Source organism: Uloborus diversus, chromosome 9 (genome assembly GCF_026930045.1).
Source record: "Uloborus diversus isolate 005 chromosome 9, Udiv.v.3.1, whole genome shotgun sequence".
In the NCBI taxonomy this organism is placed as follows: domain Eukaryota; kingdom Metazoa; phylum Arthropoda; class Arachnida; order Araneae; family Uloboridae; genus Uloborus; species Uloborus diversus.
This window is the reverse complement of record NC_072739.1, coordinates 18,391,230-18,411,188: the sequence shown is the minus strand read 5'-3', so window position 1 is coordinate 18,411,188 and position 19,959 is coordinate 18,391,230. Positions and strand designations below refer to the sequence as shown.

The window sequence follows — 19,959 nt, the reverse complement described above, 5'->3', positions numbered from 1 at the left end:
CTTTATTCAAGTTCTTCATGCGATAAAGTCACCTTTTAGAAACGAATTCAGAGCATGAAATAATGGGGTGATGGAAGAACTTGAGGTCCATAGCAACCAACAACCCACGTTCCTAAAGTTAAAAGATCTTCAAACTCGTAAGGACATTTAAATCACTACGCAACAGCAATGAAAAATCTATAGGGGAATTGCTATTTTCAGTGCCTTTAGCATTAAGAAATTAGGAATGACATTTAAATTTGTGATCTATCGTAATAGTAATAATATCAAACAGTTTTTATTCCAGAAAAAAACCAATATTTTTCTGTTATGCAAACGGAGCCGTAGCTTTCTCACCAAGACTTCTTTCCAAAAAGAAAAAGTCATAATTCTTTAATAGGGAAGTTGCAACCTATTAAATGTTCATATTTCGGCTATTGGATATTGTTAATTGACCCTCAAAACTAAAAAATTCACCATCGCCGAATTTTAAAACACCGTGGTTGATTTTTAATGAATTTTTAAAAATCCACGCGCAAAAGTGCGCTCTTCTGAAACGTCACGAACCTACGTCACAGGGCGCGAATGGGCAGCCTTCCGCCGAAGATCCCTTGTTTTCGCTAGGGACATTTTGAGCGCGCTGATAGTAGGGGAATAATGAGAGTTCTGCAACAGGAGGCGGTGGCGGTAGTATGCATCTGCAATCCGCCTCCCCCTCCCACTCTTCCTCCCACCGCCTCCTCCACTTCCTCCCCACCCCCTCCCGACCTTGGGGTTGACCCTCCCCACGACCGGGGCCGCCGCGAGAACCCGTAGAAGGTGACGAGGGTTTTTCCCGCGTTTTAGATATTTTTCCCGCGTTTTCGGACTTAGAATATTTTGAACTTGTTGTCATGGTATCCACAAAGTTTTTACTTTTTGGATGGCAACACTTGTTTGAGTTTCGGTTTTGGAATGGCAACACTTGTTGTCATGACAACCAGAGTTTTTAGTTTTCGGTTGGCAACACCTGTTGCTATGCTTTAACTTATGCGGTGTTTAACGTTCATGGCGCCATCTATTGAGAGGTTTATTTTTATTTTTTTTTTATTTCTACGAATTAATTTATTATTATTTTTACAGAGTGTTGAAGTTGGGAATCGAACACCCAAACTTTGAGTTAGCAAAAACGTATGCTAACCACTATGCTATATTTTTCATTACTCTTTCAGTCTTAATGTGAATCTGTACCATGACAACGAATATTAAATTAATTTTAAAACCATCAGTTAATTTACTCTTTAGTACTAATCATGGCATATCATTAACTGAATTTCAGCTCATAATTGAAACTATCATCATTATTATTATTATTTTTCATAATAACAAAGTTTTCACTTAAGTAAAGATTTATTTAAATACAACCCATTCGAGATTTTAGATTTATTTCAATGCTTTGTGGACTTGAAATATATTTTAAACTTTGATTTTCTTTTTCATGCATTTCAAACTTTATCCTTTTTATTTTTTCTAACTTGTTAAATTTTCTTAACTAATTTCTTTTTTCTTTGTCAAATTTACAAATAATTTTTCTAACTTGTAAAAATTTCGAAGAAATAATTTTCTTAACTAATTTTTTTTTTTTTGACTTTCATAAAACAAAATATTTTTTCTTATTTGTTAAATTTTCTAAGAAATAATTAACTTAAATATTCTTTCATACATTTTGAACTTTAACGTTTTTTCCTGTCATTTAGCACTTTGATTTTTTTTTCACTATTTTAGCGTTTTTCAATTATTTTCAGTCTTTAACTATTTTCTTAGCTTTTTAGTCTTTAACTAATTTCAAGCATTTCAGACTTAGATTATTTTTTCGTGATTTCGATTTTTTTAGTATATTTTAGAGTTTGATCATTTTCCCGCTTGTTTTTACTTTATCGTTTTTTTTCCGATATTTTTAAACTTAGAAATTTTACGCAATTAGTGACTGGAATTGAAACCTCAAATTTTTTCGAAACATTATCAGGTCTACAATTTTTGCAATCATGTCAAACTTGCAATCAATTTACTCTTAGTAGTAATTAACACTTATCATTAACAAATTTTTACGGATTTTAAAAAATCAACTTAATTAATTTTTTCCAGTAAGCAAATTTCGCACTCAAGTTACATTTCATCACTGCATATACGTTTCAAGAGTTTCATTGAATTTATCACATTCCATTTAATTAACTCTAATAATTACTTTTTCATTAATACTTAACTTAATCATTTTATCATACATTTATTCCAGTTACAAAATTATGCTTAAAAGTTATTTATTTTTCTTAGCACAAGAGATTTTAACATGTTCCTACTAAAATGCTTTTCACTCTAGTTTGAGTTTACTAAAATAGCAACTCATTTACGATTTAGATTCATTTAATCGTCTTTGATTCTTTTTCATTATTATTATTTTACATTATCACATACGTTATTATTTTTATACATTTATCCATTTAATTTTCCAAAATCTACAATCAATTTACTCTTCGTATTAATTAACACTTATCACTATCAAATATTTTCATGAATTTTAAAAATTATCTTCTTAAATAATTTTTTACTGTAACCAAATTTCCCACTCAAGTTATATTTTATCACTACATATGCTTTTCATGAGTTTCATTTAATTTATCGCATTTCATTTAATTAACTCTAATAATTATTTTTTATCATCGATATTTAAGTTAATCATATTTTCCTTTATTTATTTTTCATGCAAACACTCTTGATGGAATAAAACAAAATTTTCAACTTTCATGAATTAAATCCCCTCTGACTAATTTATTTTACTTTACCATACTTTACTATTTTACTTACTGCGTTTTACTATTTATCATTCATTACAGCTTTTCCAAAATATTACTTTACAACCAACTAATTTCATTAACAGAATTTTCATTACAATTTATAAATTTCACTTTTATTTAATTATTTTTACCTACGGTAAAATAAAACACATCACATAAAAAAGTTAAACATCAATGAAGAACCCGAGAAATGTTAAAATTATAAGTCGAGTATCAAAACTTCATGTCAGCAAAATTTTAAAAATAGACTTACCGAAAAATAATTTCTACTGAAATTCATTTCAAAACTTGGAATCAATTTACTCTTAGCATTAATAATCACTTATCATTAAGAAATTTTCATGGATTTTAAAAATCAACTTATTTAATTTTTTCCAGTAAGCAAATTTCGCACTCAAGTTACATTTCATCACTACATATGCTTTTCAAGAGTTTCATTTAATTTATCACATTTTATTTAATCAACTCTATTAATTATTTTTGATTAGTATTTAACTTAGTCATTTTTATCGCTTAGTATTTAACTTAATCATTTTCTTGCTTGTTTTTACTTTATCGTTTTTTTTTCCCGTTATTTTTAAACTTAGAAATTTTTCACAATTAGTAACAGGAATCGAACCCACAAATTTTTCGAAACATTATCAGGTCTACAATTTTCATCCAACTAATTTATTTTAAAAACTTGCAATCAATTTACTCTTAGTAGTAATTAACACTTATCATTAAGAAACTTTCACGATTTTAAAAAAATCAACTTATTTAATTTTTTTTAAAGTAAGCAAATTTCGCACTCAAGTTACATTTCATCACTTTATATGCTTTTCAAGAGTTTCATTTAATTTATCACATTTTATTTAATCAACTCTATTAATTATTTTTTGATTAGTATTTAACTTAGTCATTTTATCGCATAGTGTTTTACTTTATTATTATTTTTTTTTTTTTCATACAAGCACTCTTGTTAGAATAAAACAAAATTTTCAACATTCATGAATTAGAATCACTTTGACTATTTCATTTTCCCAATAATATTTTACTTTAACAACTAATTTCTTTAACAAAATCGATATCATTTATTTTAGTCTTTATCCTTTTCGAACGATACATTCAAATGGACAGCTATACGTTAAATTAAGAAACTTAATCTAAATTTTGACAAATTAAGTTATAGCTAAATACTGACTAAAATTAAGTACAAAAGACTAACCTTTTTGGGGTGAAATCCCTCAAGTACCAGCTATCGCGAAGTTATTTAAAAACAGTGAATGAAATTGTAATAAGTGGATTGTTAATTATAACTCAATCTCACAAATTACAACTACATGCATGTTTTATTTGAAATCGCTGCATACGGCTGTTTGCCCATCGTCGATTTGCAGAAGGCATGCCGTGAAATCACAAATCAACGCGGCTGTTGAAAAAAAAACTCCAATAATCCCAAAGAACTTCCCATCGTCCACACTCACCGAGGCGAATTGAGAAAATGACTTTATCAATATTGCTATCTACCCCTTTACCGATAACAGATTACAAACCCCACGTGCGAGTATTATTCACCACCTGGCCTACGTCTTTCAAGTGATGTCACTGTTTCTGACCAATTAAAATTAGTTCACGTTTCTCAAATATCAAGCACATAGATCGGCAATAGCCTGATGTCTGGTTTTCCAAACAAAATTTTAGATTTTAATTCGTAGTTTCGAATTAATTTCTTTTTCATTTCAAACTTATATAAAAAAATTTCCAGCTTGTAAGAATATTTCTTTCAAAAACAGATTTTTGATTCAAAACAGTATTTTTTCAAACTTGTAATATTTTTCTACTTAGAAAATGAAATCAAAAATTTTTGTTTTCTTTAATCATATAAAATGTTTTTAAAAAATAATTTCTCAAACTTGTAATATTTTTCCACTAATTAAAAAAAAAAATCAATTTTTTTTTTCAATCATATAAAAATAAATTTTTATTCTTACAACAATAAATTTTTCCGCAAAAATATTTTTTTCAAATCAAAATAATAATAATAATAATATTTTTGTAACATATTATTTTTTTTCTTTTCAATCTTTTTTATTTTTCGCAAAACTATTTTTTTTTTTTCAAAAATTTTCAAACTTACAAAATAAAATTTTTTCAACTGAATCTTTAAACGAAATGATTTAATTAAATTTAAAACTCAATATCACTTTACTCTTAGTATTAATAACCAATAGCACTTAACCATTTACTCTTCGCACTCTAAGTATTAATTAACACACATGCATTATAAATAATAATAATAATGTTTAAGATACTTACAAATCATCTACTCAAGCTTTCAAATATCCATCTAGCATGTTATTGTTCATTCGTGTGAGGGAACTTGTAATAAAACTTTACTCATCAACCGAAATTATAAGCGAAAATATCACATTTTCAGCACTTAATATAATCCTACAATTAACAAATTGGTTTTAACTTTGAATTTAAGAAAAATAAAAACTATTACACACTTAGTAACATATCTATCGATGTATATTATTTCATGACAAATCACAAATAGGTGAGGATCTTTTATCGATCATGTGACCAACTAAGTTAAGAAAGAGCATCCTTATCTCATATGAGAATTTATAAGTCTTTAATATTTCTCTTTAATGTAAGTGTATTCATACGTACGAGTTTGTGTATGTGAATATAACTGTGTATTGTTTTCAAACCATTGACATGTTTAAGCTTTACGGTTCTAATTTTGACTTTCCACTTAGCATTAGTCGAAGTCCTTCGCATGTATTAAACTATAGAAATATCACAAAAATTATATTTTCATTCAGTCTTAATTACAAAACCATACAATAACATGAAGACAACACCGATAGTATAAAGATTACTTACAATAAAGTGCATATAAAGAATATATGTAAGAGTGATTTCAAAGTATAATCCATCAACCATATTCAACATCTCAATAAAAACACAAGTCTCTTTTAAAATGATAAACACAATTTATTCACACACACAGTAAAAGACAATTAAAAAAACTTACATCTTTAAGTAAAACTCTTCAAAACTTTCAAGCGTATTTTTAACATCGATTGCATCAAATAAATCAGACACATGACATTTTAAACATGGACTATCAACATTCAAAGTAACGAAGTCACGAGTCAAGTTTTCCCAATTAACATTAAAAAGAGCCTGTTCGAAAAAAGTGTCGAACTTCCGACCCCTTGTTAATGATTCACATCCATGCACGCTCATGTAAAAAATGAATCCATTTTTACAATCCACACATTCTTTTTTAGAAAGGTAGTTTATGTTGCATATGAGCTCATCAAATAGTCACTTACGTAGAGAATCAGCCAGTTTACCAACTTCTTGTGATGTATATGTGCTGATTTTATCACATCGACAATCACAGGGATATTTTTTCTCAATTTCCGGAAGGATGTACTCTTTTAGAGTATAAGTCATAAGTTTGTCTTTGACACTACGTGAGATACAAGGGGACGCGTAGCACAATTTGTCAATCTGGCTTTCCAAAAGTAGAACTCTATCAGGTATCAACTGGAACACTTCTCGTTTCAGTTTGAACAATCTTTGCACACTAACACAGATGTTACCATTCGCACTCGACTCTCCTTTTTTATAACAAAAGCGAAATCACGGTCTTCGATTAATTTTTGATTTATATTTTTACGTAGGCTTGAAATTAGTGATCTCCACACATCTGGTTCTAAGGAAATACCATCCATAGTTGGTCGAAAAATACCATCTTTCCCACACGTATATCTTCTAATATGCACGCGTGTACGTTTCCGAAAAGCATTCACCTAAAGTGAAAATACAATCACCCAAGTGTATCATATCATCAGGCTGTGGAGAACCCTCAATGTTCATTTTCATGTTCGTTGCATCCCATCTGTTCATCTTCAGGCTTCAAAGTTTCAGAATGATTTTCACCAGCGTTAGTCATTCTTAACTCTCATAGGATTAGGAGTCACAATACTAAAACAACTTCCTGTGAACTTAAAAAATAAATCAAACTAGGTTTTAACACTAGCTGGTGAAGAAAAATCCTAAGTACATAGAATAAAATTTCACGATCTCTTTCAAAGCTCAGAATCACCCTGAAAATGATTCTCCAAACATCCACTATAAACCAATGAATATTCACTTTAACCAATGAGAAGTGTACATAAATCTCTTGCTACTGACGTCATAGAATATCACATGAACTTTTGAGCAGAATTGTGTTGTTTTACACAGTATTCAGATTTTTAGAAAATGCCAACACTTTGACTTCCAAATTCATCCTGACCTACTACGAGTAATTTTAAGATGGTAGCAGGTTTTCACATCACATCGAATGCCGATGACGGTTTCGCATCTCACGCATGACATGATCAATCACGTGTAATTGATCATGTCAATTTGCATGAGATGCGAAACCGTCATCGACATTCGGTGTGATGTGAAAACCTGCTACCATCTTAAAATTACTCGTAGTAGGTCAGGATGAATTTGGAAGTCAAAGTGTTGGCATTTTCTAAAAATCTGAATACTGTGTAAAACAACACAATTCTGCTCAAAAGTTCATGTGATATTCTATGACGTCAGTAGCAAGAGATTTATGTACACTTCTCATTGGTTAAAGTGAATATTCATTGGTTTATAGTGGATGTTTGGAGAATCATTTTCAGGGTGATTCTGAGCTTTGAAAGAGATCGTGAAATTTTATTCTATGTACTTAGGATTTTTCTTCACCAGCTAGTGTTAAAACCTAGTTTGATTTATTTTTTAAGTTCACAGGAAGTTGTTTTAGTATTGTGACTCCTAATCCTATGAGAGTTAAGAATGACTAACGCTGGTGAAAATCATTCTGAAACTTTGAAGCCTGAAGATGAACAGATGGGATGCAACGAACATGAAAATGAACATTGAGGGTTCTCCACAGCCTGATGATATGATACACTTGGGTGATTGTATTTTCACTTTAGGTGAATGCTTTTCGGAAACGTACACGCGTGCATATTAGAAGATATACGTGTGGGAAAGATGGTATTTTTCGACCAACTATGGATGGTATTTCCTTAGAACCAGATGTGTGGAGATCACTAATTTCAAGCCTACGTAAAAATATAAATCAAAAATTAATCGAAGACCGTGATTTCGCTTTTGTTATAAAAAAGGAGAGTCGAGTGCGAATGGTAACATCTGTGTTAGTGTGCAAAGATTGTTCAAACTGAAACGAGAAGTGTTCCAGTTGATACCTGATAGAGTTCTACTTTTGGAAAGCCAGATTGACAAATTGTGCTACGCGTCCCCTTGTATCTCACGTAGTGTCAAAGACAAACTTATGACTTATACTCTAAAAGAGTACATCCTTCCGGAAATTGAGAAAAAATATCCCTGTGATTGTCGATGTGATAAAATCAGCACATATACATCACAAGAAGTTGGTAAACTGGCTGATTCTCTACGTAAGTGACTATTTGATGAGCTCATATGCAACATAAACTACCTTTCTAAAAAAGAATGTGTGGATTGTAAAAATGGATTCATTTTTTACATGAGCGTGCATGGATGTGAATCATTAACAAGGGGTCGGAAGTTCGACACTTTTTTCGAACAGGCTCTTTTTAATGTTAATTGGGAAAACTTGACTCGTGACTTCGTTACTTTGAATGTTGATAGTCCATGTTTAAAATGTCATGTGTCTGATTTATTTGATGCAATCGATGTTAAAAATACGCTTGAAAGTTTTGAAGAGTTTTACTTAAAGATGTAAGTTTTTTTAATTGTCTTTTACTGTGTGTGTGAATAAATTGTGTTTATCATTTTAAAAGAGACTTGTGTTTTTATTGAGATGTTGAATATGGTTGATGGATTATACTTTGAAATCACTCTTACATATATTCTTTATATGCACTTTATTGTAAGTAATCTTTATACTATCGGTGTTGTCTTCATGTTATTGTATGGTTTTGTAATTAAGACTGAATGAAAATATAATTTTTGTGATATTTCTATAGTTTAATACATGCGAAGGACTTCGACTAATGCTAAGTGGAAAGTCAAAATTAGAACCGTAAAGCTTAAACATGTCAATGGTTTGAAAACAATACACAGTTATATTCACATACACAAACTCGTACGTATGAATACACTTACATTAAAGAGAAATATTAAAGACTTATAAATTCTCATATGAGATAAGGATGCTCTTTCTTAACTTAGTTGGTCACATGATCGATAAAAGATCCTCACCTATTTGTGATTTGTCATGAAATAATATACATCGATAGATATGTTACTAAGTGTGTAATAGTTTTTATTTTTCTTAAATTCAAAGTTAAAACCAATTTGTTAATTGTAGGATTATATTAAGTGCTGAAAATGTGATATTTTCGCTTATAATTTCGGTTGATGAGTAAAGTTTTATTACAAGTTCCCTCACACGAATGAACAATAACATGCTAGATGGATATTTGAAAGCTTGAGTAGATGATTTGTAAGTATCTTAAACATTATTATTATTATTTATAATGCATGTGTGTTAATTAATACTTAGAGTGCGAAGAGTAAATGGTTAAGTGCTATTGGTTATTAATACTAAGAGTAAAGTGATATTGAGTTTTAAATTTAATTAAATCATTTCGTTTAAAGATTCAGTTGAAAAAATTTTATTTTGTAAGTTTGAAAATTTTTGAAAAAAAAAAAATAGTTTTGCGAAAAATAAAAAAGATTGAAAAGAAAAAAAATAATATGTTACAAAAATATTATTATTATTATTATTTTGATTTGAAAAAAATATTTTTGCGGAAAAATTTATTGTTGTAAGAATAAAAATTTATTTTTATATGATTGAAAAAAAAAATTGATTTTTTTTTTTAATTAGTGGAAAAATATTACAAGTTTGAGAAATTATTTTTTAAAAACATTTTATATGATTAAAGAAAACAAAAATTTTTGATTTCATTTTCTAAGTAGAAAAATATTACAAGTTTGAAAAAATACTGTTTTGAATCAAAAATCTGTTTTTGAAAGAAATATTCTTACAAGCTGGAAATTTTTTTATATAAGTTTGAAATGAAAAAGAAATTAATTCGAAACTACGAATTAAAATCTAAAATTTTGTTTGGAAAACCAGACATCAGGCTATTGCCGATCTATGTGCTTGATATTTGAGAAACGTGAACTAATTTTAATTGGTCAGAAACAGTGACATCACTTGAAAGACGTAGGCCAGGTGGTGAATAATACTCGCACGTGGGGTTTGTAATCTGTTATCGGTAAAGGGGTAGATAGCAATATTGATAAAGTCATTTTCTCAATTCGCCTCGGTGAGTGTGGACGATGGGAAGTTCTTTGGGATTATTGGAGTTTTTTTTTCAACAGCCGCGTTGATTTGTGATTTCACGGCATGCCTTCTGCAAATCGACGATGGGCAAACAGCCGTATGCAGCGATTTCAAATAAAACATGCATGTAGTTGTAATTTGTGAGATTGAGTTATAATTAACAATCCACTTATTACAATTTCATTCACTGTTTTTAAATAACTTCGCGATAGCTGGTACTTGAGGGATTTCACCCCAAAAAGGTTAGTCTTTTGTACTTAATTTTAGTCAGTATTTAGCTATAACTTAATTTGTCAAAATTTAGATTAAGTTTCTTAATTTAACGTATAGCTGTCCATTTGAATGTATCGTTCGAAAAGGATAAAGACTAAAATAAATGATATCGATTTTGTTAAAGAAATTAGTTGTTAAAGTAAAATATTATTGGGAAAATGAAATAGTCAAAGTGATTCTAATTCATGAATGTTGAAAATTTTGTTTTATTCTAACAAGAGTGCTTGTATGAAAAAAAAAATAATAATAATAAAGTAAAACACTATGCGATAAAATGACTAAGTTAAATACTAATCAAAAAATAATTAATAGAGTTGATTAAATAAAATGTGATAAATTAAATGAAACTCTTGAAAAGCATATAAAGTGATGAAATGTAACTTGAGTGCGAAATTTGCTTACTTTAAAAAAAATTAAATAAGTTGATTTTTTTAAAATCGTGAAAGTTTCTTAATGATAAGTGTTAATTACTACTAAGAGTAAATTGATTGCAAGTTTTTAAAATAAATTAGTTGGATGAAAATTGTAGACCTGATAATGTTTCGAAAAATTTGTGGGTTCGATTCCTGTTACTAATTGTGAAAAATTTCTAAGTTTAAAAATAACGGGAAAAAAAAAAACGATAAAGTAAAAACAAGCAAGAAAATGATTAAGTTAAATACTAAGCGATAAAAATGACTAAGTTAAATACTAATCAAAAATAATTAATAGAGTTGATTAAATAAAATGTGATAAATTAAATGAAACTCTTGAAAAGCATATGTAGTGATGAAATGTAACTTGAGTGCGAAATTTGCTTACTGGAAAAAATTAAATAAGTTGATTTTTAAAATCCATGAAAATTTCTTAATGATAAGTGATTATTAATGCTAAGAGTAAATTGATTCCAAGTTTTGAAATGAATTTCAGTAGAAATTATTTTTCGGTAAGTCTATTTTTAAAATTTTGCTGACATGAAGTTTTGATACTCGACTTATAATTTTAACATTTCTCGGGTTCTTCATTGATGTTTAACTTTTTTATGTGATGTGTTTTATTTTACCGTAGGTAAAAATAATTAAATAAAAGTGAAATTTATAAATTGTAATGAAAATTCTGTTAATGAAATTAGTTGGTTGTAAAGTAATATTTTGGAAAAGCTGTAATGAATGATAAATAGTAAAACGCAGTAAGTAAAATAGTAAAGTATGGTAAAGTAAAATAAATTAGTCAGAGGGGATTTAATTCATGAAAGTTGAAAATTTTGTTTTATTCCATCAAGAGTGTTTGCATGAAAAATAAATAAAGGAAAATATGATTAACTTAAATATCGATGATAAAAAATAATTATTAGAGTTAATTAAATGAAATGCGATAAATTAAATGAAACTCATGAAAAGCATATGTAGTGATAAAATATAACTTGAGTGGGAAATTTGGTTACAGTAAAAAATTATTTAAGAAGATAATTTTTAAAATTCATGAAAATATTTGATAGTGATAAGTGTTAATTAATACGAAGAGTAAATTGATTGTAGATTTTGGAAAATTAAATGGATAAATGTATAAAAATAATAACGTATGTGATAATGTAAAATAATAATAATGAAAAAGAATCAAAGACGATTAAATGAATCTAAATCGTAAATGAGTTGCTATTTTAGTAAACTCAAACTAGAGTGAAAAGCATTTTAGTAGGAACATGTTAAAATCTCTTGTGCTAAGAAAAATAAATAACTTTTAAGCATAATTTTGTAACTGGAATAAATGTATGATAAAATGATTAAGTTAAGTATTAATGAAAAAGTAATTATTAGAGTTAATTAAATGGAATGTGATAAATTCAATGAAACTCTTGAAACGTATATGCAGTGATGAAATGTAACTTGAGTGCGAAATTTGCTTACTGGAAAAAATTAATTAAGTTGATTTTTTAAAATCCGTAAAAATTTGTTAATGATAAGTGTTAATTACTACTAAGAGTAAATTGATTGCAAGTTTGACATGATTGCAAAAATTGTAGACCTGATAATGTTTCGAAAAAATTTGAGGTTTCAATTCCAGTCACTAATTGCGTAAAATTTCTAAGTTTAAAAATATCGGAAAAAAAACGATAAAGTAAAAACAAGCGGGAAAATGATCAAACTCTAAAATATACTAAAAAAATCGAAATCACGAAAAAATAATCTAAGTCTGAAATGCTTGAAATTAGTTAAAGACTAAAAAGCTAAGAAAATAGTTAAAGACTGAAAATAATTGAAAAACGCTAAAATAGTGAAAAAAAAATCAAAGTGCTAAATGACAGGAAAAAACGTTAAAGTTCAAAATGTATGAAAGAATATTTAAGTTAATTATTTCTTAGAAAATTTAACAAATAAGAAAAAATATTTTGTTTTATGAAAGTCAAAAAAAAAAAAAATTAGTTAAGAAAATTATTTCTTCGAAATTTTTACAAGTTAGAAAAATTATTTGTAAATTTGACAAAGAAAAAAGAAATTAGTTAAGAAAATTTAACAAGTTAGAAAAAATAAAAAGGATAAAGTTTGAAATGCATGAAAAAGAAAATCAAAGTTTAAAATATATTTCAAGTCCACAAAGCATTGAAATAAATCTAAAATCTCGAATGGGTTGTATTTAAATAAATCTTTACTTAAGTGAAAACTTTGTTATTATGAAAAATAATAATAATAATGATGATAGTTTCAATTATGAGCTGAAATTCAGTTAATGATATGCCATGATTAGTACTAAAGAGTAAATTAACTGATGGTTTTAAAATTAATTTAATATTCGTTGTCATGGTACAGATTCACATTAAGACTGAAAGAGTAATGAAAAATATAGCATAGTGGTTAGCATACGTTTTTGCTAACTCAAAGTTTGGGTGTTCGATTCCCAACTTCAACACTCTGTAAAAATAATAATAAATTAATTCGTAGAAATAAAAAAAAAATAAAAATAAACCTCTCAATAGATGGCGCCATGAACGTTAAACACCGCATAAGTTAAAGCATAGCAACAGGTGTTGCCAACCGAAAACTAAAAACTCTGGTTGTCATGACAACAAGTGTTGCCATTCCAAAACCGAAACTCAAACAAGTGTTGCCATCCAAAAAGTAAAAACTTTGTGGATACCATGACAACAAGTTCAAAATATTCTAAGTCCGAAAACGCGGGAAAAATATCTAAAACGCGGGAAAAACCCTCGTCACCTTCTACGGGTTCTCGCGGCGGCCCCGGTCGTGGGGAGGGTCAACCCCAAGGTCGGGAGGGGGTGGGGAGGAAGTGGAGGAGGCGGTGGGAGGAAGAGTGGGAGGGGGAGGCGGATTGCAGATGCATACTACCGCCACCGCCTCCTGTTGCAGAACTCTCATTATTCCCCTACTGCTGATATTTTTATTTTTTAGAAATTCAATAATCCTTTTGAACACACTGTGGATGCCGGATTCGTTAAAGCACAATCTAAATAATCTTCCTCAAGTAACATCAATGATGATATTCGAATATTTCCGAGAGGATGAGAGGTTTAATGTTCCAGAAACGCGAGGAGTTAAATGCGAGGAGATAAGCCTTTTACGTTTCGTCTTCGAAGTCGAATGCACGTCCTTCGGTTTCTCCCCTATCGGAAGAGCGCATGACGTCACTTCCTATGCCATTTGACGTCACAAGCGCTTGAACTTTAAAAATTAATTAAAAAAAATTACTTATCGTATCGCAAAATTTTCTTCACCTACGATGTTCATACATGTTACTCTATCACATAAAAATAAAATTGAAAAATCGGAAACTTCCCTACTGTACGAATTTTACCTGTGCAATATTCGCAAGATCGCAATGCTGGCGTTTTCCCGTTTACAGTAAAAAGCAATATCCGGAAATTTTCATCATCATCAAGGATTAGGCATATAGCCTGTTCCGGCTTCTTAGTCGTCCCACCGTTTCCTGGGCCTACCACGGCCTCGTTTGCCTCTTGGTCTGTAATAAAAGGCAGCTCTTGGAAGACTTCCTCGTGTCATGCGTCGAACGTGGTTTTTCCAATCATTACGATATTCTGGAATTTTTTCATTGAGGCTGAATATCTGTATTTCCCTTCGAATAGATTTATTCCTTATTTTGTCTAGGATAGTGCAGTTATTCAGTGATCGCAAATACTTCATATCTGCTGCTTTGAATTCTACTAGTTTCTTGGGTGTTCAAAGGCCATGTTTCGGAGCCGTATAGTAAGTTTGGCACCGCCATAACCTTATAGAACTTCAGTTGTGTTTCCTTTCTTGTTTTTCCCTTTAGGGTTCCACATAAGTGTTGAAACCTATGTACAGTAAAACCTCAATAAGTAGTCAACCGTTTAAGTGGTTACTCCGCTTAAGGCGTCGTTTTCCTTTGGTCCCGACAAGGTCTCATTCACAGTAATGTAAAATGATCCTCTTTTACTGGTCACCAAATTTAATTTTACCCCAGTTAACTATTCACTCAAAAATTGTTTTCTAAAATTCTCTTTTCTTATCGGATCTTAGATACTAGCGTTAGACTTAGAATGCTGTATGATAGTCATTTTTCCTTGAAATCTCGCTCCTCACTTCTGGTCATTCAAAGCATATTTCTTGCTGCGACTTTGTCTAGTACCAATCATATGAATCAAACTCCATCCAGCAAGGCAGACAAAATTTTAATACCTGAAGAACGTTTGTCAGTATTTAACATTCGTTATAGGTACAACAGACGCAGAATTTAAAGCTTGAAGTACGTTAAAAGACAGTTATTTTCAGTAAGCAACAACTTCATCAGTCAACACTGATGAGTTATTTTAATGGACAGTAAGTATATTAAAATGAGTTATTATGATTAAGTAATGTATAAGTAAAAGAAAATAAAACTAGGTAACTATAATGTGTTTTTTCCTTCTTTTTAAAGTTTCCATTAATTTATAGACATAGATTACGCAGGCTTTTGGTTTTTCTCACTGATTTTTACAGCTATTCATGAAAGTACTTGTGAAAAGTTTTTTTCCCTTCCTTATTTCCCACTCCACATAAGTAGTCACTCCGCATAAGTGGTCAAAATTTTTTGGTCCCTCGAGTGACGACTTAACGAGGTTTTACTGTAGTTTGTTTTGGACATCATTGTCGTGGTCAAAGGTGATGTCACACCTAGGTAGTTAAAGTGCTTCACTGTTCCATAATTCTATTATTATTAAATAACAAGGAAATTTTCATGTTATTAAAAATCGGAAGTTTTCTCAAAATTTTTGTAGAAGTTGAGAAAATTCAGCTAAAGTAAGGAGAATTATCGATCTTGCGAAGCCTGTTTAGTTTCTGTTCGCAACGTTGCCAATCGCTACTTCATTATAAAATCAGCGACTCGTTCAAACTCCGCTATTTGATTACTCCACATGTTATCAGTCAGCCAATAAAACTTAATAAAAGAGAGCCCGAAGTGATAACGAGTAGATAGGCAAATCTTATCAACAATAATTTATTTTGCAATAATAACCTAAAAATAAACAAGATAGATGGCGCACATGGAATTTAGCACGCTCATTAAAATAAACACCAACTCTCATTAAACAAGAGCCAGACGGTAAACAAACGAGAAGATAAGTTGCCAATTGCAAAAATCAAGATAGCCTAAGATCAGTTTCAAGAAGACTAACATGGAAAAAGCCGGAAACGCTTTGAAAACGATGAGGCGACATAAAACAGCAGACCACAATCGAGTCACTGTGTTCAGTTGTCAGCATAACCCATTAAGAGATGAATTTAAGAACTTAACCGAGTTCAGTAGCCTTTTTTTCCCCCTAATAATCAAAAGTGCTAAAGCAAGAATGGAAAACCATTAACGATATTATTATTATGGTAACCATAAACTTAAGTTAAAAGAACTCATTTTAATAATCTGTGAATACTAAAACCTGATTATAAGTGGGGCTATGTCAAGTCTGATCAACACTTTGCTTTTGGAAAAATAACAAAAATATTCTCCTGCACGCAAACGATTTGAGTATAAAATGTTTACGAAATTTAGGTGTAAGAAAAGTTTTGGGGATTATGAGCTCCTGCACTTATTTTCGTAGAAATTAAGCCCTGGTTAACAAATATGTCTGTATGACCTATTCAATCACAATATCGCTGCCAAGCATTGCTTCTGTATTTATTATTTTATTACTCTCATCACAGGGCTCCCAACAGATTTTTTAATTATCCTTTGAAAAAAAGACCCTTAGTTGTTAAAAACAGAGACATAAAACTTAACTTTTAAATTACGAATGCACTGATTAATCGGCAATAATCGATAATCGGCTACTTTACCGACATAGTTGGTCCATTTTAGCCGATTAATCAGTTTTTTTAAATATATATATATATATATATATATATATATATATATATATATATATATATATATATATATATATATATATATATGGATATATAAATTAGTTAAGAACAAGAAGTTAGCTGAATGAATTGATTACACCCGCCAATAGTTTAGAATTCGAGCTGTAGTGCCCAGATTTGATTCAAAATTTTCAAAATATTGTGGTAAGTGTGAATAACATCGATTCTTCAGGGGAAAATGTAAATGGATGAAAGAAGTTTCAGGGAACAACGCAAAATAAAACTGAAATTTTGTAGAAAAAAAAGGGAAAAAAATACTAGATTTTGAAGAAAAAAAACGACTTTAAGGGACTTGAAACTAAAAAAGGAACTTTGAAGGGATAACGGGACCAATTGGGGGACATGTACCCTAACTGATTTTTTATTTTGCTGCGCACAGAAACAACGATTAAAAATATCCTTTTAATCACTACAAAAAAAAAGAAAGAGGTGAAAAAATCAAAAAGTAAACAAGGAAAGTACAGTGAAACCTCCGAATAGCGGACAGTCAAGGGATTAGAAGTTTTGTCCGTTATTGGGAGGTGTCCGCTATTAGGAGGAACTACTTAATTTACCTTTTTCAAAATGGACTGCTGTTCCCTTTGTAGAACACAATCGAAACAATTGCGAAAGGTTTACTACATTTTACGTCAAGTGTAATTAATCTATTTTTTCTTAATAAAGGTATACTGACAGCACACACTTGTCTTAAAAAGCATTTAATCAATTAAAGTAATCAGTTAAAACAGTTTGACATCTCTTTTTTGCATTACCAACGGCGGCGATTCGGCGGAGCAACCCCCCCCCCAGACACACACGCTTTTTATGGTTAATTTATTTATTTTATCTCAAGTATCACTATTGCATAATTGACAGTTGGCAATATGACCTTGAATATGGGCAAATCTTTTTCATGTCTAAAAATTAAACAACCCAACGAAACCACGGCGCCTTAAAGCCGACTACTACCGGCGCCGGTCGGCTCAATTGCATCTCCCGAGAGCCCTAGTTAGAAAAACCGCCCAGTTTCCTCTTTTTTATCTTAACTTTTGAATAGTTATTGTGTACAAAATTCATTAAAATCTTAAGAAAAACGTATGTTAATTGTTAGACTGACATCAGTTTTCACTTATCTGCTTCAATACTCTCAAAACTAGCCGTTACAAAATTATGACTTTTTTTTTCTTTTTCTTTTTTGCTGCCCGCAAAAAGTACCATGCCTTTTAATTCGTTTTTTTTCTGCCCCCAACTTTTAAGCCCCAATTGCTGCCTCTGCCAATTACCACCCTTTTAATTCCAAGAAACAGTGATAAGGAAATGGGGGGGGGGGAATATCAGTTGTGGAGGATGAAAAGTTTTGTAAGGCAAGCAGTTACTAAGATATTCTGTGAAAAGAAGAAAAATAACCGGAAGTGCTACGATCGCAAGGGAAATTTTTTGTGAAATAACTGTCCGTTATTCGGAGTGTCCGTTATTCAGAGTGAATTACATGTAATGGCCTATATTGAGGGACTGGGACTTGCAAAAATGTCCGTTAATTAGAGGTGTCCGTTATTCGGGAGTGTCCGTTAAGGGAGGTTTCACTGTAGTACTGACAAAGAAAAATACTAATAACCAGGGTCGTGCACAGAAACTTAGGGGCCCGTCACAAATGAAGTTTACGGGCCCCTCCATATTGTTCAACTCTACGTCCCTGCGCATATTTCACCCCTCATTTAAAAAATGTAGGGCCTTCTGCAAACAACAGGTGTTACTTCTCCCCCCTTCCCTGTGCACGTCCTTGCTAACAACCATGAAATTTCTGCAGGGACGGGGGAGGGTGGGGGCCGTAAAAGTCATTTGTGACAAGCCTCAATATTTCTGTGCACGCCCCTGCAAAAAAACTTGGATTTTTCAGCATCTTGGGGTTAAAGCTGAAACTGATTCAAACAAGGATGTTTTAAAGAAAAATTATTGGATAAAAACCATTAAAATCACTGACACTTTGCTTCTTGCTAGTCAACTCGCGATAGCTGCTAAACCATCGAGTTATTGGTAATTTGGGAGTTCCTCCAGCCTCCTCAACAGATTCGACACCCAATGAAAACTTTGGAATGAAGGAATATCTGAGTTTTAAGGCTTCGAGTTATCACGAGATGACTGTATATCTAAAAACAGCAACTTAAATGAATAGAGTCGTGTGGTTAAACAGCATGTTTAAGTTATTTACGTGATAAGAAACAAAACTATCCATTCATGAATACACGTTAAAATATTTTTCAAGCAAAAATCTCAATTATTACATAATATTTTTTCATTTAACTACACAAATAGGAAAAAATATTCACACATCATAAAATGATATTCATTGCAGCAATAAAATAACAAACTTCTTAAACTGTTGAAAATAAAAAAAGGAGTATTACCTCGTAGGACAGCATAGACGACAATAAGTACGCATTAATTCCACAAAAGTCCAAAAAAAATTAAAATCAAATATGGGCACACCCACTTTGTCTACGAACAATAGCAAAGAAAGTTTCCAAAACAGCTGAATAAAAAACTGACAAATCAAGGGTAGCAGAAGCAGGCGCACAAATGAATTAAGGATATGACGTCGTGAAGACCACAACCGTAATCGCAGCAATAATAGAAAACCCCACACGAGTAATCTACTTCAACTGATGGAGTGTTTAAAGCACTCTTTACTTCATCACGCCGCAAGAAATCGTCTGCTACTCTTGGAACTTCAGAAGTGAACTGATTCAGAGAAGAGCGTAAACGGCGCGAGAGCGGAGCGGAGCCCCGCCCACCGAGTTCAAAGGAACACAGGAGAGGAAATGATCTTGATTGAGCGATTCCTCAACAAATCAGCGTTGGATAAAAAATGTTTTTTTTTTCTCTTTTCATTTTACTTTCTCTTTTTCTTAAAAAAAAATAATCTATTTTATTTGAATTAATTTTAGTTTTCTTACCTCCCTTCGGCTCTTACATGTTCTGCAACTCCATTCTATTGGTGACAAAATGGTTGATATGCCCGTCGTATGTATTCGATAGACAGATGGTTGACGCCCCCCCCCCATATTGTTTACCCTACATCCCTACATGTATTTCACCCCTTTTTAAAAATTTCAGGCCCCCATCCCCCTGGGGCCAGGGCCAAAGGCTGTCTCTTCCGTCCCCCTCCCCTTTGTGCATGTCC

General features: G+C 31.0%; 1 protein-coding gene across 2 annotated transcripts in view; it reads right to left on the bottom strand.

The window, feature by feature from the left end:
- The window catches only part of LOC129230075 (septin-7-like), an 84,769-nt gene extending 65,224 nt beyond the window's left edge, over positions 1-19,545 (bottom strand). The window contains exon 1 of one of the 2 annotated variants that reach the window (XM_054864464.1): positions 19,184-19,545. The gene's annotated coding sequence lies outside the window, so the exon portion shown is untranslated. The remainder of the gene's footprint in view (positions 1-19,183) is intronic. The other variant, XM_054864465.1, reaches the window with a different exon arrangement.
- Positions 19,546-19,959: the final 414 nt, after the last annotated feature.